Source organism: Neofelis nebulosa, chromosome 8 (assembly GCF_028018385.1).
Source record: "Neofelis nebulosa isolate mNeoNeb1 chromosome 8, mNeoNeb1.pri, whole genome shotgun sequence".
NCBI lineage: Eukaryota > Metazoa > Chordata > Mammalia > Carnivora > Felidae > Neofelis > Neofelis nebulosa.
This window is the reverse complement of record NC_080789.1, coordinates 49,514,379-49,539,094: the sequence shown is the minus strand read 5'-3', so window position 1 is coordinate 49,539,094 and position 24,716 is coordinate 49,514,379.

Here is a 24,716-nt window from a genome sequence, read left to right as displayed (position 1 = left end):
ACAAGCTATAAAATATATACTGTCATTGGAGCTGGCTCAGGTCACAGGCCTCTGTGCTAAGTTTAATGCTCTGCTGTTGTCTTCAAGTTCTTAATTTTCAAACACATAGCTTGAATTTTCCATTTTGCACTAAGCACTACAAATTATGTAGTCAGGGCTACCCATTACCTTTTTCTAACTTATGAAAAAAATGCCTGATTTTGGAATTTCTTGGAATTTGCTTCATTCCAAATCATCTGCTTTGAGTATCCCTGTGTAGCACGTAGTTATAAATTACTATTTTTGGTTAAAATAGTTTGTATTCAATATATGGTTTATACGTGTGTGTGCTTTCCTGATAAAGCAAAAAGCAATATTCTGACCCAGTGATTGATTCTCTCTAGACTATTTAGATCCTGAATTTCTTTTTTTAAATTTTTTTTTATTATTTATTTTTGAGAGAGAGAGAGAGAGAGAGAGAGAGCAGGGGAGAGCATAGAGAGGGAGACACAGAATTTGAAGCAGGCTCCAGGCTCCAAGCTGTCAGTACAGAACCTGATGCAGGGTTCGAACTCACAAACCGCGAAATCATGACCTGAGCCGAAGTTGAACACTTAACTGACTGAGCCACCCAGGCACCCCTAGATTCTGAATTTCTGGAGGTAATACATTTTGTATTTTTGTCCTAGTGCCTGGCACATTGAGAATACTCAACAAAAGGTAGTGGAACGTATGTATATCATATATACTCTATCAGTCTGTTGTGAGAGACAGTCTCTTTGGATGATGAAAGCATCCTTACAGGGTGATTTATTGTTTTATTTCCTTTATTGTGGCTTATTGTTGTTAAGGGTATTTCATTTTCAAAATACCAGTTGCTGTATCTTTCTTCAAGTACTTAAAAAAAATTTTTTTTAATGTTTATTTACTTTTGAGAGAGAGAGAGAGAGACAGAGCACGAGCGGGGGAGGGGCAGAGAGAGCTGGAGACACAGAATCCGAAGCAGGCTCTAGGCTCCGAGCTGTCAGCACAGAGCCCGGCACGGGGCTTGAACTCACAAACTGTGAGATCATGACCTGAGCTGAAGTCGGACACTCAACTGACTGAGCCACCCGGGTACCCCATCTTCAAGTACTTTTTAATGTATCCCCTTAAAATCTTTGACTCTCTAGGAAAAAATGCAAATATACTTACTGTTTTATTCCCAATTATAATAGAGTCAAGCCTGATATTTTTGTTAAAGCAAGCTGGGTTGTTTGACTTTTGGGGGGTATGTTATATGGTGATGAAATGACAATCAAATGATTTTAGAGTACAAAGTTGGTTTAGCTCATGGGTTTCAGGTATACATTTGGGAGAGGTGGGCACTTCTGCAGGGGAAGCAGTAGTAACAAATCAGAAGGCAGAGCTTGTATTAGTTGCCTGTTGCTACATAAAAACTTGCTCTGAAACACATCAGCCTAAGACAACATTTATCTTTCCCATAGTTTTTTTTTGGGGGGGGGCAGGAATCTACGAGGAATTTAACTAAGTTGTCCTGGCTCCGGGTGTCCTACAAAGCTGTAGTCATCTGAAGGCTTGACTGGGGCTGGAGGATCTGTTTCCAAGAAGGCTCACTCAAGGCTGTTGGCTGGAGGCTTTGGTTCCTCCCTATGTGGCCTTTCTACGGGGCTGCTTGAGGGTCCTTAAGATATGGCCACTGACTTCCACCAGAGCAAATTACCCAAGAGTCCAAGGTCAAGGTGTCAGCATGGTCTTATTCTGGTGAAGACTCTCTTCTGGGTTCATAGCCACCAGCTGCTCACATGGTGGAAGGGGTGAGAGATGTCTGTGGGTGTTGTTTTGTTTTTTTTACAAGAATACTGATCCCATTCATGAGGGTTCCATCCTCCTAACCTAAACACCTTCCCAAAGCCCCACTTCCTAACACCCTTACATTGGCATTTGGATTTCAACATACGAATTTGGGGGAGGGGGCAAAAATGTTCAGACCATAGCAGAGATCCGATGTGGGAGGGGATTATCAGAAGTTGTGAGTATCAGAGGTGGGAATCACTGGGGACTATCTTGGAGACTGACTACCACAGAGTTGGTGGGTAAGTATTAGCCTTTTCCCTGAGTTCCACCTAAAGTCAGCTGCAAAAGAGGGGCAATTCACAATGTTTGGCTTCTTAGGAGCCCTGCACAGCAGTCTAAAGGCCAGTTTCCCAGACTCAGGTTTATTTTCAAGTCCAGTCAATACATTTTTATTAGATACTGAATCAGGGGCTGCATTTTACAACCTTGGAAGAACAAGCATCCACGTAAATGACGCCATTTGAAGCGGCCCTACTTACTGCATTCTCTGTACTGTGTTAAGTACCACCAGCTCAGGGGCACAGGTTGTCTTAGAGAAAAATAAGCAAAAAACCAATCTGGTGTGATGCATAATCAAGCAATGGAAAGTGCAATTCAGATCAAACACTATAAGGATTTAGGGGTCCCTGCTGGTTTGGAAAAATGCAAGGCTTCCCGAAGGTATAGGTTGCCTGAGAACTGAATAAAGAGATGCCATGAAGAAGCGAAGGGGCCTGAGGGTAAGCGGGGAGCCCAGAGCGTGCCGGGAAGGGGCAAGAGGCTCATTCAGAAGTCTCAGAGGCTTCAGTGAGGCTGGCTTATGCCCTCAGGGGAAGGCCAGAAGGTCCCACTCTCCCTTTAAATCAGGAAGTTGGAAGGAAACAGAACTATCACTAGAGAAGAGGCCAAAGCCACGGACACCTATCCGATACCCACCGTGTGCAATGCACTTTCTATGTGATTTTATTTGACCTCCAAATGACTGGGAGAAATAACTTCTTTACAGAAGTGGGTTTTGAACCCAGGGTTTTCTGCATTCAAAGCACACACTATTTTCACAAGACACTCACTATCTCTGCAGGATGGATCAGCTAGAACCTGGAAAAACAGATTGGACTCCCTGGTGACTCCGAGTCAGAGGAGGGAAGGAGGACGCTTTGTAAATGGCATTTAGCCATTGGGTAAACTTCCTCCTTTCTGCCTACAATCCTAGAAGGCAGGCTTTGACTTTTCTAGAGACTTCATAAAGGCACAGCTGTCCACAACCTCCACCCTGCCTCCCATTGTTGAGACAAACCCATTCTGGACCAGGTCCAAATGTGCCCCATGGAGGAAGAGAGAAGGGTTCACTTCACACTCCTTTCAAAATGGAAGCGCTTGCTTTAAACCAAATTAAGTTTAAATTTTTTAAATATTTATTTATATTTGAGAGAGAGAGAGAGAGAGAGAGAGAGAGCGCGTGAGTGGGGGATGGGCAGAGAGAGAGGGAGACACAGAATCCGAAGCAGTAAGCCACATTAAATTTAAAAGGCAGTTTTTCATACGGAGATGAGAATGACTTATTTCTCACGTGGAGATGAGAGTGGTGTTTATTTTTATTTTTACTTATTTTATTTTATAAGAAAGAGCAGGAGCAGGAGAGAAGGGGGCAGACAGAGACAGAGACAGAGAGACAGAGAGACAGAGAATCCCAAGCAGGCTCCACACTCAGCACAGAGCCCACAACCCTAGGATCATGACCTGAGCCGAAATCAAGGTCCAAGGCTCAACCAATGAGCCACCCAGGTGCCCTGAGAGTGGTGTTTAGAGAAGAGATAACAATTATGTGGGCCAATAAAGTGAAAGGAAGGACCAAATCATAGTTTGGGAAAGAATACAGAAGAGGCATTTGGTGCTTAGCGTAGTGAAGAAGAGTCAGAAAAGCCAAGTTCAAATTCTGGTGAGATCAATATACGTGAGCTCATGGTCTCACCTATGAAATACAGATGATGGTGCTTCCCTCATTAGAATATTGTTTCAAAGGAGATAACATTAAATACTAATACGGATAGCACATAGTAAATGCTACATAAATTGTAGCTGCTTTCATTAAAATGACTTATCAACTACGGTCAGCTTTGGCTAAAAATATAACATATCTGCTTTCTTAGGTAAACATCTGCTAATGGGGGGAAGGTGTTCACCTAAGAAGGAAGACGATGCATTCTTAGTGACACTGCACACGGTGGTGGTGGGGAAGCAGCTTTAGAGTAGGCAGGTGCCATGAATACTCCCCAGAGTTAGAAAAACACACAGAACCAGGAGCGGTTAAAAATACTACCATCTTCTGCTCCGAGGGATGGCAAGATGGAGGAAAATGGGGACAGTGATGGTGTTTTGGGGTGTGTGGACATGAGCGAGCCAAAGCTAGGGCAGAAGATTGAATGTACCGATAGGTTAGGAGGTAGTTTGTGGAGAATATGTGCTGTGCACATTATCATCAGGGTTCCACCTCAGGTTATCAGTGTCTCAGTGACAGACGCGAGAATGCAACACAGGCTCCCTGAAACCCATGCCATTTGGGGGAATATGGATGCTAAACCTCTCTTCTGACATTTCCTGGCTAGAGTTTAACTGAAGCAAAGCTATCTTTAGTGCCCAGTGGGAGAAAGTGAATTAAAGTCTCCCCATGCTGTTATTCATCAGTTTCTCTACAATTATCATCGTAAGACCAAGTTATCAAAGAGATTCCAAGACTTTCCTCAGTGGAGTGCCAACATGGGGTGAGGAAAGAGACTCAACGCTTAAGACAAAAGTTGAAGAGGTTAAAGCTTTGGGAGACAGAGACAACTCAGCCCGAGAACTCTGAGGACCTTGCCTTGAAGAAGGACACTGTGTGTGTGTGTGTGTGTGTGTGTGTGTGTGTGTGTGTGTGTTGGGGGGTGTTCAGTCAACAAAAGGAATCCTAAATAGCTTTGCTTTTGCTGTGTATGTGGAATGAAATAGCTTTTCCCCCGTTTTTCTTCTTTTTTGGAAAAATTGATTCTAAAGATGACAAAGAAAATTATAAGCTTCCTAAGGAAGAAGGATTGGAAATTAGTCTCAAAACAACTTTGTAATTATGTCTGTGTATTTTAGGTGTTTTGCCTTAAACTAAAGGTAGCCATCATTATGCTATGATGTCAGCTTAGTTCTATTATCAACACAAATGTGCACACTATATTACAGAAGGTGGGTTCAGTTATGACTTATTTATTAGACTTAAGAAACATGACATAAAGGAATATTCCCGGAGATGATTGAGGTGAAGCACCTGAATTAGTCACCACTTGCAATTCCTCTTCTAGTATGTGATTACGTAGACCAGGGAAAGAGAATTCCTTACAAAGTTCTCATCTAGGACTATTCCTTATACTTCTCATTTTGCAGACATCTGAGAGGAAAACAGAGCAAAAAGAAAGCTCATTGCTCACCTAGTGTAGGAGTATGAACTAAACTCTCTAGTCTACATCATTTGTATGTTACACCCTCTGGGACTATAAATTACTTAAACAAAAAAGTAGGAATGAAAGATGGAGAATTAACCCCCTTTGTTTACTCCCTGTAACAAGCCATCAGATAATTAAAATCACAACAATCTTTGTCCCACTGGCAGCTCCATTTATCCGAGTGTGTAAATCATCCTGTCACCTCTTCACCTTACCTTGCCAGAGCAATAAGAATTTAATTACATCCAAATGTCTCGGATGCATTTGCTTGCTTCGTTCTGCCTTACACTCAGAGCAAAGATAAGGCCTGACAGTTCTTTTTTTCTTTCTTTCTTTTTCCTTTTCTTTCTTTCTTTCTTTCTTTCTTTCTTTCTTTCTTTCTTTCTTTCTTTCTTTCTTTCTTCTTTCTTTCTTTCTTTCTTTCTTTCTTCTCTTTCTTCTCTTTCTTTCTTTCCTTCTTTCTCTTTCTTTCTTTCTTTTTTGAGGGTGGGGGAGAGAGAGAGAGAGAGAGAGAAAACAAATGGGGGGGGGGAAGGGAGAGGGAGAGAGAGAATCCCAAGCAGGCTTCATACCCAGTGCACAGAGCCCGATAAGGTGTCCATCTCGTGACCATGAGATCATGACCTGAGCCGAAATCAAGAGTCAGACGCTTAAGTGACTGAACTACCACCCAGGTGCCCCAGTTCTTTTTTATTTCTTAAACCCAAAGTTGAGCATCCCATAAATGCAAAACACTTCCAAAATATATAGCAAGAAAATGAATGTATGTTACACTTAGATTAAACATGAGATCCTAGGACAATTTTAGAAACATTTTGGAAGTTGAGGAAGTAGAAAGAAGAATGTTTATTTATTCATAGGACTTATGCAGCTTACCTACCAGAAATTTCAAATAATTCTTCTCAAAACAAGAACATGTGCCCAATACATTCCATCACGAGTTATAAATGTGAGTTCGGGAAGGTAGAAAGTCACACAGGGTGAGACTCTTCCTGGCATTCATGAAGAAGAAGGTGTTAAGACAGTCAAATCAGATGAGAGTTCTATAGGGCGTTGACCTTTGTAAATTCTAGTTCTGATGGCAATGGCTGCCTCTCCTTATAATTTGATTGTGTCTGATCGCCACAGTCCTGGGGGTACACAGGCTTCTCTCTGGTCTGACCGAAGTACTTCCCTGAAGACAAGAAGCTGGAGCAGCTCCCAGAACGGGAAGCCCAGCCTGATAGAACTCTTGCATTCCAAGTATGGCCAGATATGTGTTATCCCCCAGAAGACTTTCCCCTACCTGTGGCTAGGTATAATCTTGTGACTAAATTCTAACGAGAGATGTCAGCAAAAAGGTTGTAAGCTTCTGAGTACCTTTCCTGAAAGATAACTACTGTGCACCCTCGAGTTCATTACACTTTTGTAATTACTCTTTGTCCCTTCTTCTATTTGGGACTGGAAGGTAAACCTTGTGGATGACCCCCACTCTAGTAGTGATGTCCAAGAGGAAGACTAGAGGAATTTGAAGTCTTGAGGACTTTGTGAGCCTACTATTACCCTATACCCTCGCCCTATACCTCTTATACCTCCTAATTTCATTTAGGTGAGAGAGAAATACATTTCTATCTCATTTAAGCCACTGCTACCTTGAGTTTTCTGTAACTTGTGGCTAAAGGTAAAAGGTAGGTAAAAGGTGAGATTTAGTTGTTTGTTTTTGCCAGTTTTGAATACATCAGTGGCAATCCCAAGAGACTGACACCTGATAGGCACATGAGAGAGTACAGTTTTGTTGTAGGCCTATTCTTGGGATTCTAGGAGACTCTCCTGATCCATGCTAGTGGGGAGCTTGGAGTCATTCACAAGTTTTCCTTGGGACCAGACTACTCCTGGTAAATGTTAAGAATTTATAACGAAGAGTGGCATGTCAGCAACTCTTGAAATATGTGTGTGTTAAGACTAATTAGGAAGAGATGGGTAAACATTAGAATAGGTTACGCTCTTCGGGGCGGTTATTTCCGAGAAGAGAAGTGAACTGAGAATTAACCACTACTCCAAACGGTAGCTCCTCAAATGGTATCAGCAAACACATGCGAGAGTTCAAGATTCTTTTGTGAGAATTAAACAATTATTATCCAAAATTTAAAAAGAGGGGAAATGCGAAGGGTACCGAACTTATTTAGATAAACTCAACCGCAATTTTTGCAATTATGGCGAAACCACAGTCCATTGCAATTATTGTGCAGCTTCTTGTGCCTAGAACTTCTTTTGTGCTCACGATAGTATGGTGTTTCAGTAGGCCTGGTTCTGTCTTAGTTCTTCTTTTGAGATATTTACTTGCCATTGGAACTCTCAGCCACATTTGACATCTCATCCTTGATTAGGACTCTATCTTATACGTTGCTTCATCTAGCATAGGGGTTGGCAAGCTGTGGTTCATAGGCCCAATTTTAGTTCAGGGGCTAAGAATGTTTTTTATGTTTGTAAATGGTTCAAAAAATTTAAAAAAAGATAACATTTTATGACAAGAAAAGTATATGAAACTTACATGTTGGTGTCTATGAATAAAGTTTTATTTGAATGCAGCCATATTTGTTTATTTACGTGTTGTCTATGGCTGTTTTCACACTATAATGGTGGAGTTAAAAGTTGCACCACAACCTGCGTGGCCTGCAAAGCCTAAAATATTTAGTATCTGGCCCTTTACAGAGAAAGTTGGCTGAGTTCAGATCTAGCATAATGTGACACTTAGTTTTAGAATTCAGAAGTAGAATCATAGAATTCAAGAGTTGAAAGGGTATTCAGAAAGCCTCTTGTCAACAACTCTGACACATCCCTCGCCAAAGTCAACAGTCAGCTATTCCATTCTTAGAAATAGTTACTTAAAAGGCAATTCTCGTGGTCATTAATTTTTCCTAGCTTTACTCTCTGAGCATAGCCAGGGGTTGGCATGTAATAGGTGCTTTGAAATACTCAATTATTCAACAGTTACTTAGCACTTTCTATGTGACAGCATTATTCTCAATACTTTACAAGTAATTCATAGAACACTATAGGGTAGGTGCTGTAATTATCTTTACAGTGGAGGACACTGAGGCACAGGAAGGTTAATTCAGTTTTCCAAGGACACATAGCTTCCCAAGAGCTTAAGTTGGGACTGGAACTTAGTCTGGCTCTGGATTTTGGGTTCTCTGCTGCCATTTACTGAAGCATGAATGGGTAAACATTTGATGGTTGCATTCTATGTGTCAGCCCTTCACTAGGTAGAGGTGGCTACCGAATTCCTAAAATATATGTATATAGTTCCTCCAAAAGCTGAAGCCATATAACGCTGCAATATGAGAAACAAGGGAGTATATATTCTTGCTGTATTTTCTGTTTTTGCTATGTAGTTTTTTTCGCTTCTAGATACACTGAGGATAGTTACAGGATCTGGAAACCATCTACTATAAAGCAATGTTGAAAAATCTAGGGATATTTAACCTGGAGAAGAGAACTCTGGTTGGAAAATGACTGGGGCAGTTCTAAGCTTTCCATGACATTCATGAAATCTAGAGGAAGAAAGAGCATTATCTCCAATGCCTTAAGAAGAGCAAAGAGATTTAGTTCCTGGGAACCTCCAGCAACCCCCCCTGTGTAAACCAGGGTCCTCCAAGAGCTGATATCAAGGTAGTAGCATATGTGTTGAGCTTTTTGTTTTTTAAGTCTATTTATTTTGAAGGAAAGTGTGAGTGGGGGAAGGGCAGAGAGAGAGGAGATCTGAGAATCCCAAGCAGGCTTCATGCTGTCAGCTCAGAGCCCAATGCGAACCACAAGATTGTGACCTGAGCCTAAGTCAAATCCTTAGAAAGCTGAGCCACCCAGGCGCCCCGGTATGTGTCGGGCTTTCTTAAGGGAAAATGTACTGTGAAAGGAAATAGTCAGGGAGTTGGGCAGACAGAAAGAGCAGTGAGCCCCTGATGGAAGTCTCATGTGGGGTGAAAGAAAGAGGGAGAATGTGTTTTATACTGCTGTGCAGTCTAAGCAGAAGCTTCGAAGAATCCTTTAGCTGAAATCAGCTGACAAAAGAGTTCAGAGTCTCCCAGAAACCAGTCTGTCTTAGTACCTTTAGGACCTGAAAACTTGGGGATGAAGTTCAAAGTGCAATACCTGGGCCCCTGGTCAGTTACGAACCTGTGATGGGAAGTGTGTGAGGTGCATTCTCACGGCCACTACATCTCTCCTCACGTCGTGTTGGTCAATTATTAAATCAGTCTTTGTGATGGGATTAAATGCCCTGATTGGCTGAGGGCCTGAAATTCATGAACCAATCACTCCGACCATGGCGATGGGATTTCCCAAAGGCCCATTAAGTCCACTGTCAAGGTGAGCTTCCCCTCCACCTATGGCTTATGGGGAGGAGGGGCTAATACCTACATAAAAGTCTGTGTATCCTTAGGAAGGGGAAAGGGGAATAACGTCTATGATTTTGCAGTTCGTCCCCTGGGAGACGTGATGCCAAAACCTGTGCTTTGCTTGTCTGCACCACAGCATCTCTTACAATCTAGGGTGACCACAGTTTTTAAAAGTCGTGGTGTTTGGGGTAGGAGGGTGGGGATCAAAGTCAATGCCACTGAAAAATCCTTCTGTTATCTATGAAATATGTGTCGCCATGACTAGTTTCAGATCATTTCATAAATTGTTGATGAGCTGGCATCTTGTAGTAGAAATATAACAATCATGGAGAGCCAGTATTTCTGGAGCAATAAATATATCAGAGGGTTAAGAAACTTTCTAGAGAGCACAGCAAATAATTCAGTGACTGATTGATAGCAAACGTGTAACGTTTCCTCCTCCTCCTTCTCAAATTCTTACTATGACTGTCTCTACTCCAGCTGTTGAAGGCTCTCAAGGCTGGCATGATGCCATTTGAGACAGCAAGTTGCCCTTAACATTCAGTCATTGCAGGTAGCCAAATACAAATAGGCGCTACGGAATTGTAGCATTTGGCTGACTTTGTAAAGAGAACTGTTTTACGCCTCCATTGTGGTTGCTTGGCTATGCGCTGATAGGCACCAAGATCATGTGGAGCTGGCGTTTTAGGGAACTAGTGGAGAGATAGACAAGGATCAGAATAAGGAGGGCCATGGAGAGAATTTCAGCGGTCAGCTCAGTGACAAATCATTTGATTGCTGTAATCCCTACCGTGGGCAGGCCCTGCTTTAAAGAACGCAAATTAACAACACAGATAAAAGGGTGATTATCCACTTGAAAAGGCGTCATGAATTTACAGAGGGATTCACTATAAAAGTCCCTTCAATATCAATAAAATGCATTTGAAGTGCAATCCATTACATATCATACTTAATGTTTTTTTCAATAGGATAAGCACTGGATTAAGGGCTATTCACATACATACGTTTTGAAGAAATTTATTCAGGTAGCTTCAGCAAAATCAAATTTCAAGGCACTATATATACTACACTGTGCTAATAACTTGGTCTAGCGGGGAGACCAAGACCCAAGTTCAGTAGGTCTTGGGGGGAGAGGCTCAGACTCTGGATTCCTAGCACGTTTTTAGACTACGCTTTGAGCAGCAAGGGCTTCTAGAAAATCAGGCTGGGAAATTAGGCAGAGACGGAGAGATGTGAGGCCTGAAGACTCCCCCCAGCCCAATACCCTTGATGGGTGAACCTGCGGAGGCTGCTGGTTGGGCCCAGCCAGCTGGGCAGGTCTCCCGGAGCATCACGGCCACCAGCGCTAACAGCTCCTTCGGTTGCTGCTGGACACTGGCTGTTGTAGTCCCTGCAGCTGGAATGAATTCCTAGTTGCAGAAATTGCTTCAGTGTCCAAGACCTGAGTGGGAGCCCCCGGTGGGCCAAGCCTGGGTAGGACACATCTGCGCTCTCTTCCTTGGAGGGAGAAAAGCCGCTATCTGCTTTTTCTGCTTCTGCAGCGGAAGGCAGGCCCTACTTCCCGCCATGACTCACAGCAAAATATTCCCCAAACTTAGAGAAGAGGTTCAGATGCTGGGCAGCCAAAAAGAAAAAAAAAAAAAAAAAAAAAAAAGATGAATATCCCCTGTGAACGACAGGAGTTTATGTGCAAAAAAGAAGTTAGTTCTGCAGCTCAGCTCTAGGCCAGTCATGGCACAGAGCTGAAATTCCCAGGAGCCAGGTGGGATAGCCTTGGGCCCACTGCTCCTCTCCCCAGCCTCAGATGGAAGCTGCAGGATCTCCCGGGTTACCTGCCACGATCCTTGGCCCTTTTGTTACTTGGGGTACAAAACGTTCCGCGGTCCGACTCTCCTTTGCTCTATTTCACTTCTCATTTAACTGCAAATTTGTCTCGTGTCAGGAGTTTTTTTTCTGGATTGGATGTGTGACGGTTGATGAACTCCCAAGCTATCTAGTTTATCTTCCTGATGGGATTTACAGGGTAATTTCTCCAATATTAAAAAAAATAAAGTTAAATCTTATGCTGTGGCTAAGAAGAATGAGAAATGTCAAAGTGTATGCCTGTTTGTTCCCCTTTTAGGCTCACTAGCCCCATCCATGCTGTATGCTGGTTTTCATTAAAATGTGACATTTATCTTCCCAAAGTGAATTTGTCTTGCTCTGATAGGAATAGCAAAATGTCACAATTTACTGCAACAAAAGTAAATACAGGAAAAGACAAATGATCATTTTCAATGAAAACCATAATTTTAAAATAATGGGTTTCTTAAATATACAATACTCTAATAGAGGCAACACTATTGTCATGAGAATTCAAATAAAATAAATTCTGATGTCTGGTGATGGGACTATATTGGACAAAGACGCTTGTTGCCAAAACACCGCAATGGAGACTTATTGCCACATATACTCTCCCATTAAGAGTCATGTAGGGGGGCGCCTGGGTGGCTCAGTCGGTTGAGCGTCCAACTTCAACTCAGGTCATGATCTCGCGGCTTGTGGGTTCGAGCCCCGCGTTGGGCTCTGTGCTGACAGCTCAGAGCCTGGAGCCCGCTTCTGATTCTGTCTCCCTCTCTCTCTACTCCTCCCCTGTTCATTCTCTCTCTTTCTCAAAAATGAATAGACATTAAAGAAAATTTAACAAAAAAAAAAGAAAAAGAAAAAAGTCATGTAGGTCAAGAATCACAGACATTTCTTGCCTTGGAAGTGAAGCTGGTACCTTTTGACTTTGCTGGCTGAGACAGCGAAAAGGATGCCCAGGACAATCAGCCACTTGGTTGAATTCCCCCACTTAAAAAAAAAAAAAAAAATTATTTATTTGAAAGAGAGAGAGGGTGCTTGGGGGAGAGGCAGAGGGAGAGACAGGGAGAGAGAGAATCCCAAGCAGGCCCCATGCTCAGTGCTGGAACCCGACATGGGGCTCGATCTCACAAACTGTGAGATCGTGACCTAAGCCGAAATCAAGAGTCAGACACTTAACCACCTGAGCCTAGGCACCCCTCAATTCCCCCAGTTTTGAATCAGATGTGAATACAGCCATCAGTGAAAGCGACCAGCTGCTGGAGGGGCATGACTCCTCGATGCTGGACGGACTGTCACGGACCACGGGTTCCACACCACAGGGGAGAGAGAAGAGATCTTCACTCTTTTCTTCCCCGGAGAAAAGGAAAACACTGAGCCCACCTAATTTAAAAACTGACCACGGATAATGTAAACATTTGCTTCATAGCTGCAGCAAAACAGAAACGTGTTGGTCTTGAGCTTCGAGGACCCGATTCGTTTCTATTCTGACACTCTTTCCCCATCTGAAGAATAAGAGGGTTGGAGTAAAAGCTCACAAAGATTTTTTCCTCCTTTAAGACCGCATGGTTCTCAAGCTGAGACTCATTTACCTCTACAGCATGCTCTGTTGGAACGAGAGGGGCAAGATTGGGAAGGGACTTCATCCACAGATGGGGGAGAGATAAATAAACTTTCAATAGATAGAAATAGCTGGAGAAAGAGGGACATAAGGAGAGGTCTTCAGGGGGTGGACATTAAGAGGACTTGCGGTCAAAATAAACCGTTGTTGCTTTTTCCGCTCCCTGAGGCTGTGGAATGAGAGACACTTTGACACAACCATTAGCTGACTGTCCCCAGCAGCTTCAACATACGTGTCTGACTGAGATCGTCACATTAATTCAGCTGCAGGTGAAACGATTTTCTGATTACCGGTGGGGACAAGGGAAATCAAGTCCCACATTACAGTTTCTCTTCCATTGATCTTTAAGGCGCTCCTTTTGAGTGAAGGACCAGCAATTCCTATACTTAGAGTTTGAAACAGGATTCAGAACCAGAGTAGGTAGACATAAGAATCAGGAACCAAAAGGTAGCCCCAGCCACTCCTGTTAAGCATCTAAGGGAAGGTGCCTGGCTTTTGTTTTTCAACATTTTTTTTTTCCAGTATGTTTAATAGGTTGAGAAAAAGAAAAGAAGAGCCTGGCCTTTTTTTTTTTTTTTTTTTTTTAATGATTTTATTTATTTTTGAGACAGAGAGAGACAGAGCATGAGCAGGGAAGGGGCAGAGAGAGAGGGAGACACAGAATCGGAAGCAGAGCCTGGCTTTTAACTAAAAAAGTAACAGTTAATTCTCCGCTAGTTGAGACTTACACGGATTAGAATAGATTTATGTACTGGTTTTGGTTCTTCTTTTGGTTTGAGTCGGGAAGGGGAGCAATACCTCCATATAATGCTTTGTAAAGCCCCACGGTGTGCCAGAGGCTTTCACACACATGACTTAGCATTTGCAAAAACTGTGAGATTGGTCCAGGATCCCTCATTTAGAACGTGAAGGTGGCCGCTCTGAGGTGTACATGAGCCTCGAGTTTACACAGGGGTCAGGCTCCGGGCTCCTCACTTCAAGCCAGGTGTGTGCAGAGCTGTTACTCAGCTTCCGAGCTCATCCGGAAGGAGCTTGGCTGTAAAAGGGGAATTACAGTTGGCTCAACCATAGGTCAAGACACCAGCAAAGGTCTGGAGCCATACTTGCCCAGCCTGGAGCCATCAATGTGTATTGGCACTGTGTGCCCTGTGTGGGGCAATGATGCGCATCATAGCTTTACTGGTTGAATAACCGAATGAATGATGGTGCGTGCAGAGTCTTGTCCAAAACAATGAATCTTCCTAAACCCAAGAAACTGAAATGTTAACACAAGGAAAACCTTGGATTGAGACTAACGTGTTCCAGGAGTGTTCTGCAAGACGAGCAAACGTTTCTAATAAATTTTACCTTGATAAACGAGCGATGTCTTGAGATATGAGTAGTATGTGACGTTGAATGTCACATGATCACAACCTGAGCCAATGGTTCTTGAAATTCGCTTTGAGGGGCGCCTGGGTGGCTCAGTCGGCTGAGCGTCCGACTTCGGCTCAGGTCATGATCGCGCAGTTCACGGGTTCGAGCCCCGCATCAGGCTCTGTGCTGATGGCTCAGAGCCTGGAGCCTGCTTTGGATTCTGTGTCTCCCTCTCTCCCTGCCCCTTCCCCACTCATGCTCTGTCTCTCTCTGTCTCTCAAAAATGAATAAATGTTAAAAAAAATAAAAATAAAAAAAAAAAAGAAATTCGCTTTGATATGCACAAGTGCTGCATGTTTCCAGAACAAATTATGCTCGCAAACCGAGGTTTTTCTATATTTTGAATTGGGCTTTTTGTCTTACCTTCTAGAAATGAATTTTGACCTAACCAGTCAGATTAGGTAAACTGCTGAACCTTTTCCTGGTCCTATAACTTAGGTAAACTGCTAAAGTATTTTTTTAATGTTTATTTATTTTTGAAAGTGGGAGAGGAGCAGAGAGAGAGGGAGACAGGGGATCTGAAATGGGCTCTGTGCTGACAGCAGAGAGCCTGACGTGGGGCTCGAACTACAAACCTCACACCCATGAACCATGAGATCATGACCTGAGCCAAACCGAAGTTGAACGCTTAACCGACTGAGCCACTCAGACACCCCACCAGGAGTTTACTTTTGAGGATTGTAGTACAATGGTGAACGACCAGGTGCACTCCACAACTTGAGCCCACTGACTTGTGAAAAAGAGACTTTCTACAGGGGTGAAACTGCATATTCTTGCATAATTTGTCAGAACTGCCAAAACAAACCCAGACCAGCAGTTTTCTGTTAGCAAGTGAATTTTGAACTGTTTGCTAAGTAGCAAAGTCAGTTAAAAACAGTTCTTCGTATTCTAATAAAGATTGTATTTCATGTAGGTAACTTTACCTGTTATCAAGAAATAGGAGACTCACTTAAAAAAAATAAATAAATCACAGGCATCCAGCGACGCATTCAGAACTGAACAGAACTAACACTGTCATAATTTGCTTTCTCAGCTACGAGAGATTTCAGACAAGAGTCCGTCTTAAGATAAAGCAGGGTTTACAAATAGGTTTAAAAAAATAAAGAAATTGTGGGGGAGAAAGAGTTCAGTAAATTTATAATTGTGCAACGTTGGGAATAAACATCAATCGCGAGGGGACAAGTGGCTACTAAGTCATCATGAACTATGATGATGGAGATTCATGTCTCTCCCTCCACCCTTCACCTGTTTCCACACCATCCCGCTTATGCACCATACTCTCATCTGGAAGGGAAAGGAGGACATAATGGGAATCACAAATGTAGAGCTATCTTTATGGGCATGGGAAAATGTCCAAACATATTGCTGACTGGAAAAGCCAGGTTCTAGGACATTATGTAGAATTACATCTTCCTGTACATATTCATAGAGGGATATCGCTAAGGATATTCAGCAAAATGTAAATGGTGTCTATCTTCAGAGAATGGAGTTTCAAGTGATCTCTACTATCACATTTGTAAATTTCTGCACTGTCTGAATTCTTATAATGGGCATATATCATATTCACACTCAAGAAAGAAAGCAGGGAAATGTGTTTTTCAAAAGAGTGATAGTCGTAAGTAGCACTCATCAGCAATTGGTTTTAAAAACTTACCATTTTTTCCTAACAGAGTATAAAACAACAAAATTTTAAGGGCCCCACAACTTGGTGGTCATGTGTTTAATCAGCTTCCTACCATTTGAGTGGCATGTATAAATACATGCTCTGAACAGATTCCACCAAGATGGATGAAAAGCGAGATCTAAAGTCGTGATCTGGGCCAAACATCTGACGCTTTAGTCTGAAATAATACCAAATGTCTGTTTTCTATCATTTGCTAGAAGTATGTAAATAATGCAGTTTTCATTTGTCATGCAGACATCGTTAGAATTATTGAAATGCAGGCTTGAGAGCAGGGGGAGGAGGCAGGGGCATTTGGTTTTACACCTGCTTTCTAGGGGACATTTGTATGCAAGAGAAATCACAACATCAGTAACATCTCAAGCACAAAGGACATCTAGATATACGGGACACACCAGATGTCTATTTTAGACATAGCGACAAATTTCAAACGGCACTCCACTGTTAGATTAACATACCATGGTCAGGTACTAGTTTGGGCTAAGATTTATTAAGTGGCTATCGTTCACTGTCTGTATTCAGAAATTTGGCGGGTCAGAATTTAGCGTTAGGGAGCTCAGCAGACAACTGAGATAAGAGAGAACTAGGTCTGAGATTGAGCAGGAATGACTCTCCTCCCTGCAGACTTGTGATTCTCTGCAGTGAATGGGTGTCGGCATTAGAACGCCAGACCCCATCACGCGCACAGAATCTTCGCATTCGGTAAACGGTTACAACTGCGGTCACCAAGTGCCGAAAGTCTGTCTGCGGCGTGCGTGTTCCCAGCCTCCTTTAAAAGTAGTGCAGCTGTTGCCCTAATGGATGAGAATCGAGGACAATATCGAGGAACGGAAATTGGTCAGTTTGATTAGTTCTAGCGGATGTCATCTTTGAAATGGACTAATTTGATAATACTGGAGCTTTTCCAAGGGAAGAAAGAAAATGAGGTTAATGTGATGTAAATAGATTATTATTTTCATCTCTGGTGACATAAACGATTCTAGAGGCAAAATGAGGGAAATAAGGTAAGAAATGAGGGAAGCAGCCCCTTCTGTCTGTGGATAATTGCACGGTGGGCTGACAGCTCTGGGCCAGGGGATTGAGAGCGACCCTCAAACAGGCTGGCTTCCCCCAGATAATGGGAGCAGTAGCTCACATTCATGGAACGGTTAATGTGTTCCAGACCTCTTGCTAGCCGCTTCACATAGATTAGATGGTTTAATCTTCGCCACCACCCTGCAGAGTAAGTAAGGACTGTTATCACTGTCATTTTACAGATGTGAAAATTGAAGCTTAGGAAAAGTTAGGTAACTTCTCAAGGTCACACAGTAAGGAGTGGAGCTACGTTTGGACTGAGGGAGGCTGATGCCCCCTCAGTTCACCATTGGCTTGTTTCCCAGTGTGTGTGAGCGAAACAACCCGCCAATGCCCTTGTCCTCAATCCCAAATCCACTTTCTCCCTGGGAAATTGGGAATTAAAAAAAAAAAAATTTATGGTTTTAGGGGCACCTGGGTGGCTCAGTCTGTTAAGCGTCTGACTCTTGATTTCGGCTCAGGTCATGATCTTACTTACGGGTTCGTGAGTTCACGAACTGTTGCTGTCAGCGCAGAGCCTGTTTGGGATTTTTTCTCCCTCTCTCTGCCACCCCCATCAAAATAAATAAATAAACTTAAAATAAATGTCTATGCTTTAGAAATGCGTTCCATTAAGTCCCATCAAGACCATTTTCATGCTATTATCTTTGAAATGCCCTCTTTCCACTTGCCTTCCCTCCCCCCACCCCGCCCCGCCCCACCTCCAACCTACCAGTATTTCTTAAAATCTACAGAAGAGTTAAATACATACATAATTAGAAAGCAAGAGGGAAAGGATGGGCCTGGGAGTGCTTAGAACTAACATTTGGGTGTTGAACTGTCTGGCACTGTTCTTCCTTACTCTGTCTAGTGACGTCAATATGTCCAGCAGACGTTAAATATTCCCGGAGATTTGAATCACTGTTAGTGCTCACCTTCTCCGTGGTTCAAGTTCTTTTTAAAAATGAGACCAAAGTTTACTCAAGGTGGTAAACTAGTGGTAATGCATTTTCAGCACTCAGGTCAGGCTTTGATGTCTCCACTAACCTAGAGGAAGGTTGTTGGGAGTGTGTGTATGGAATTTTCTTGCTCCCATCTCCCCCTTGGAGGGGAAATCAGGTGTTTTGTCCATAGACATTCTCCTCTCAACTCTTTCCATTTTTAAATGAAGGGTTTAATTATTTGCTTTCATCCTTTGAAATTTGAATTCATTTTGAAATACAATGTTAACCACTTTTATTACTATTGTTTATGTATCTGAACCAGGACGGTACATTATTCATTAAGGGTAAGCAACAATAATAAACCATCAGAAATACTAGAATTCATTTGTAGAGAAAATTTCAGGTGTACTCAGGATGTCTTCAAAGTGGTCACAATCCTTTTAATAAATTGATAATCAAAATCCATGCTAGATCATTGAGAGTTTAGATACGCCATCATTCTACAAAAATTTGGCTGCTGAACGTGGAACAGTTGTTTTCAAAGATAATAGAGATTTAATGACATAGCGTTGAGCAATGGAACTCTTAAAACTTGCATGCATGATTATTGGATTAGACCTCGAATGCGCTGAAAAACTTATAGTGTGAATGGATAAACCATTGTGATTTACATTAGTAAAACAGAAAAAGTAACTGAAACATCTTTGCACAATCCAAGAGATCTTCCTTCATCTTATTCAGCTTCCATAATGAAACTTGTATTACCACTTCAGTTTTTGTACCTTATCCAGATTCTTACTCAAAATATTAGCCAAATCATGTATTATCAGTGCTTCTCACTATTTAACGAGGTTCAAAATCTAACCATTTTATTAAGCACAGATGGCTTCAAAGGCCGAGAATCGCCAATATGTCTGCATAAAAGACTCTTGGGCAATAATGAGCAAGGGGAGATTTTCATCAGGAAGATGGAAAAATTGAACTAGTGAGCTGGATCTATATGTCTGTTGCTAAGTTTAAAGGTCGCCTGCTTCTCCATGCTGATATTAGAAGTCACTCAATTAAGGGACAGGTTTTTGTGAGCATAAAATATTCTGGGCAAGGTGATATATGAGGCATAGTGTAATGTACACATACTCTAATTTTAAGAATTCAGGGGATTAGAAATATGTATCTAAAATATTATTAAAACTATATGGTAAGTGTGAAATGTCAGTGTGCACAATCAGTGCTGAAGAATTTAGAGAGGGAGGGTTTGCTTCTGGTTACAGTAACGGGGGAGGGGAGGCTTCATGGAGGAAGTAAGATCAATTTGCACTTGAAAGGAAGCTGTGGTGGGCAACATTGGCTGCCTAACCAGGCATCCACTCACCCTTCTTTTCTTGTTTTTCAGAAACCCTCCCCCCGCATAGGACATATGTATCAGGGTAAACAAACTCCATCTTTAGCTCCAAGGGAGAATTTTGATTAGTCCCATGCTAAACCATTATGGTAATCCCACCCACTCTCCCCTGCCCTCCCCCATGATTTATTCAGGGAATTAGGTTTAAGCCAACAAGTGGATGGCATTTCCGTAGCAATTACTATTGGTCTAGGGGTAGGCACAGGAGCTTAGTGGGTCCAATCCGTCTAAAAGGAAAGACTTTTGTTTCATAATTGGGAATAAGATTTTTATTCTCTCCTCTGCCCAGGAAAAGGATGTTGGTTGCCCTAGTTGCTTCTGGCAGTCATTTTGAAATCATGAGAGACCCTGGCATGAAGATAAAGCTGGCACATGGAGAACGGCTAAGGCTGGAGAGAGAATAAGGGAGATCCAGAGTGGGAGCCCCATTTGTACTATGTCCACAGCTTGATCTGCCTCTAGATCTCTTATTATGTGACAGAATACGTTTCTTCAATGTTTAAGCCAGTTAGAGGCAGGTTTTCTGTAACTTCCAGCCAAAAATCATCTAAACTGCTACCAATTGTCGAGTTGGTTCCTTTCCTAGGATATATTTCCCTTTTTTCATGACAAAGGAAGTAAGTACTAGTTTTGGGGGGGGGGGGAATGGGAGGTGGGGCAGGATCTCTCATCCACCATTTGCCTTGTGGTTTAAATGGGAGTGATGATCCCTTAGTCCCAAGTAGGACTGGAGGCAGTGATTGATTCAGACATGGGCACAGAAGATACGAGGAAAAGTTGCTGAGCCTTCTGAAAAGAAGCTTCTCTTTCCCATGGAAACTACCAGGTATATCTTTGTCTACTCCCCTGCATGACAGGGTGGGTAGAGGGGGCCTGTGTTAGTTCCCCAGGGCTGCCATAATAAATGACTACAAACTGGGTGCCTTAAAACAACAGAAATGTATTCTCTCAAAATTCTATAGGCTAGAAATCCAAAATCAAGGTGCTGACAGGCAATGCTCCTTCTGAAGTCTTTAGGACAGAATCTTTCCTTGCATGTTCCTAGTTTCCAGTGGTTGGTGGTGGACCCTGGCATTCCCTGGCTTGTGGCCCCATCACACGAATCTCTGCCATCGTCTTCACAGAGAGCCTCTCCCACTTCTCTCTGTGTCCAAACTTCTTTCTTCTTCCTTTTTTTAAGTTTATTTATTGAGAGAGAGAGAGAGAAGGGCAGAGAGAGAGGGAGAGAGAGAGAGAATCCCAAGCAGACTCTGCACCGTCAGCGAGAGCCTCATGAGGGGCTCGAACTCATGAACCGTGAGATGATGACCTAAGCCAAAATCAACAGTAGGATGCTCAGCCGACTGAGCCACCCAGGCGCCCCATAATTTCTTTCTTCTTATAAAGACACCAGTCATTGGATTAGGGCCCATTCTAAACCCAGTATGACCTCATTTTAACTTGATCACATCTGCAAAAATCACATTTCCAAATAAGGCCACGTTCACAGGTTCCGGGTGGATGTACATGAATTTGGGGAAAACGCCGTTCAACCCCGTACAGGGCCTCGAACTGCTGCAGCCAGCTTTGCCATCGTGGAGGAAGCCAGCTTGAAAATGAAACCAGCACGCGGAGCCATACGGAGGCAAGATGATTTCAAAGTAAATAACTTTGGCCTCTGGATAAAACTCTGCCTAAAGTTGTTTTAAAAGTTCTTTTTATGTAAGCCTCTTTGTGTTGGATTTTCTTTTGCTAGTTACAAAAAGACTTCTGATAGAAATTGATAGGACTTTGTTGAGACGGGGGAGAGAGTCATGCAGGATAACAGGGGATGGCAGGAGAAAAAAATTGAGGTTAAAATAAAGGGAGTGTTGGAGTAAAGGTCTGGCTAAAGAGTATTTCGTAGAGGAGGACAGGGGCTTGAAGCTGTATAGACCGGTTGGCGTAACTTTTTGGAGGTCTGTAAATGTCAAGCTAAATAACTTGACCTTTTTTTCTGTAGGCAGACGATATATAAGATGATTTTTGGACATGAAGGTTCAATTAATTAACATGATATTTTAGGTTAATTAACAGTGAAGTGCAGATTATATTGGAAGGGGACAGAACTCAGATCAGAATATACTGCCTTGATGTTCATCAGTTTAATCAAGGGTACGGTGATGGCTGTGAATTTCTGGACTGGGATTATTCCATGCCTACTCTGGACCCATTCCAATCCATTTACCGTATCTGGCCTTCTTCCTGTTCCTAGAACAGACCACACTCATTCTGCTTTAGGGCCTTTGCATTGGCTCTTCCCTCTGCCCCAAATGCTTTTCCTACTTGATTTTTGCATAGCTGGCTCCTTCTTATCATTCAATACTGAGTTCTACTGTTGTATCTTCAGAGAGGATTTCCCTGATGGGTCAATCTAGAATAGCCTTTTGTTGGGGCGCCTGGGTGGTTCCGTGGTTTAAGCGTCCGACTTCGGCTTAGGTCATGATCTCACAGTTGATGGGCTCAAGGCCTGCATTGGGCTCTGTGCTGGCAGCTCAGAGCCTGGAGCCTGCTTGGGATTCTGTGTCTCCCTCTCTCTCTCTCTGCCTCTCCCCCACTCATGCTCTGTCTCTGTCTCTCAAAAATAAGCAATAAAAAATATTTTAGAATACCCATTTGTCCTTCTCTATCAGAATGCCCTATTTTGATTCTCAGGAAACAACACCATATGCTGTAGCTTTTTGTTTATTTATTTATTCATTTTTGGAAACCCCTCCACCTCCCCAACTTCAAAGGAAGCTTCATAAGAGTAAGAAGCTTGCTGGTCTTTTCGCTGCAGTATCTCGAGTGCCCAGGAGGGGCTCAATACACACATGTGGTATAAATGATTAATAAATAAATGTGGCTATGATGTTTTAAAATTACTGAAATCTTGAATGATTAATTTAAACAACTTTGAGATTACCAAAATTAAATCATTTAGCTAATCAGGAGAGAAAATATTTCAAAAATAAGTTTTGCTCGAAAACCAGGCAGGAGTGGAAGAACTGAAATACATGAGTATTTTTCTCAATGTTCCAAAAAGGCAAGGTTAATTTTCAAAACAACACTCTTGTCTCGTGAAGCTGTCTCCACCAGAAATGCCTTGGGCATAAAGAAAAGCTCTGGGGAGCTTCGAGGGAATATGTTTAAGCTTTTCTGTTTCCATTTTCCCTCATGGCACTTGCATTTTGAGACCAGCATTCTATAACTACCTCTAGGTTTCTAGAGCGATTTCTGTTTCTCAGATGATTCAGACTGAGAATCATTCTCTGTTTTAACCAGAACTGAGCCCTCTGATTTGTTCTCTCGTAACTGGAAACCTCTATGTTATTTGCTTCCACCAGAGTGCCTTTGACCTCGGCATGAAGCTCTCTCACTATTAATAATTGTCATTTTTTTTCTTGAAATATGCCACAGTGCATTTATAGTCCATTATGAGAAATCTTTGTCGCATAGAATGAAGACCAAACAAGCTTCAGAAAAGTAATGAAGGAGCACATTCTATGGTGCAGAGAACTTTCTAAGCCAGCCCTTCTCCGTTACTCTCCCGGGGTGCTATTAGTTATAATATACCCTTGTGACTTTTTCTCAGATTACAATGAATGAGTTTGTGTACATTACCAATCTGCTTCTTTTGACTGAATTGGCTGGTAAATTATTTGAAGTTGCCTATTGAGGCCATGTGAAAAATAGATCAGTGTTCACTTGAAAGAATTGGCCAGTCTGGGTAAATTAGTGACTAAATTCAAACTACAAATATAGTAACAGCTCAAAAGGCATGCACATCTTAATTTACGGTCAATCAGGGTTGGGAATGAAATTCTAAGGGCCTGATAAATACTTCTGATGTACTAAAATTTCTGTAGTGAATGCTATTTGGAATTACTGGGGCATTTGCTGGAATTTGGAAATCTTTGTCACCCAGAAATGTTTTTTTTTCTCCCTTTCCTCTTCCCCCTCCTCCTCCCCCACCCCTCCTCCTCCTCCTTCTCCTCCTTCCTTTCCTCTCTGCCCTTTCCTCCTTCTTGTTAATAGTTTTATTACTTAGGGTATTTAATCAGGAATGTCTTTTGAATAGGTATCCTTTTAAGGAAGGCCTCTTTTTAAAGTAAGAACCTCAAGGAAATTAATGGAGTAAAAGAATAGTAAAGAAATTTTTATAACCGTTTGCATAGTTTAAAATGTTTGGCCAGCACCATACATTTTCAAATTAGGCAATGTTTTTTTTTTCCTGGAAAATATATAGTTCTCTCATAAATAATTTGTAAAAGTTGTAATGAACCACTTTTTAATTAACTGAGAAGCATACTGGAAAACATAATACACCACAAACTAAATACGCATAAATTTATTATAAGGTATGCCTGAATTTAAAATTATCTCAGCAAAATTTGCGCATTTAATTGAGTGGTCACATTGGGAAACCATTCATTTATTTCAGTGATGATGCCTTTCCTAAAACATTTTTGGACTGTCTCTTTGGAATTAATTTAAGGACTCACAGCACATTCTTTTGAATACCGTTAGCAGTGGCAGACCTTCTTCTATTAAAGGCTGATGCAGACTTTGGAAATAGTCAAAAGTCTTTTCTTTTTAAGTCAGTTTCATAATGATCAACTTGTGTTAGACTCTTTGGGATTATGAAACAAGGCAGTACCAGAAGATGGGATTCTAAAGCAATTTGATTGATTTTCTTGTATGGTTCAGTGCATCTGAAGTCACATTTTGCAGTGCAATATACATTTCTGTTTCTAATTTGGTTTATGTCTAATTTACTTCTACTTTGCAGCGGGAAGTGTTTCAGATTCTTCATAATCGTTTGACTTAATTGCTCTCTTGGGGCTTAGGAACTCCCTCCACCACTGCAGGACAGAGAGGAGGTCATCTGTAGGCATTCTGGGGTTCATTTGAAAGGCATCTCACTTCCCATCCCTGCAGAGCCCAGATTTATGTAGCTGCAAGTAAGTGAAGAATACAAAATGAGATAGACATTAGCTGTTAACTCCATGTCCCTGAGATAAATATCTGTCCTTTAAATATGCATCACTGAGTGCTCAACAATGTACACAGACAAACTTATAGGGGACTGAGACAGTTCATTG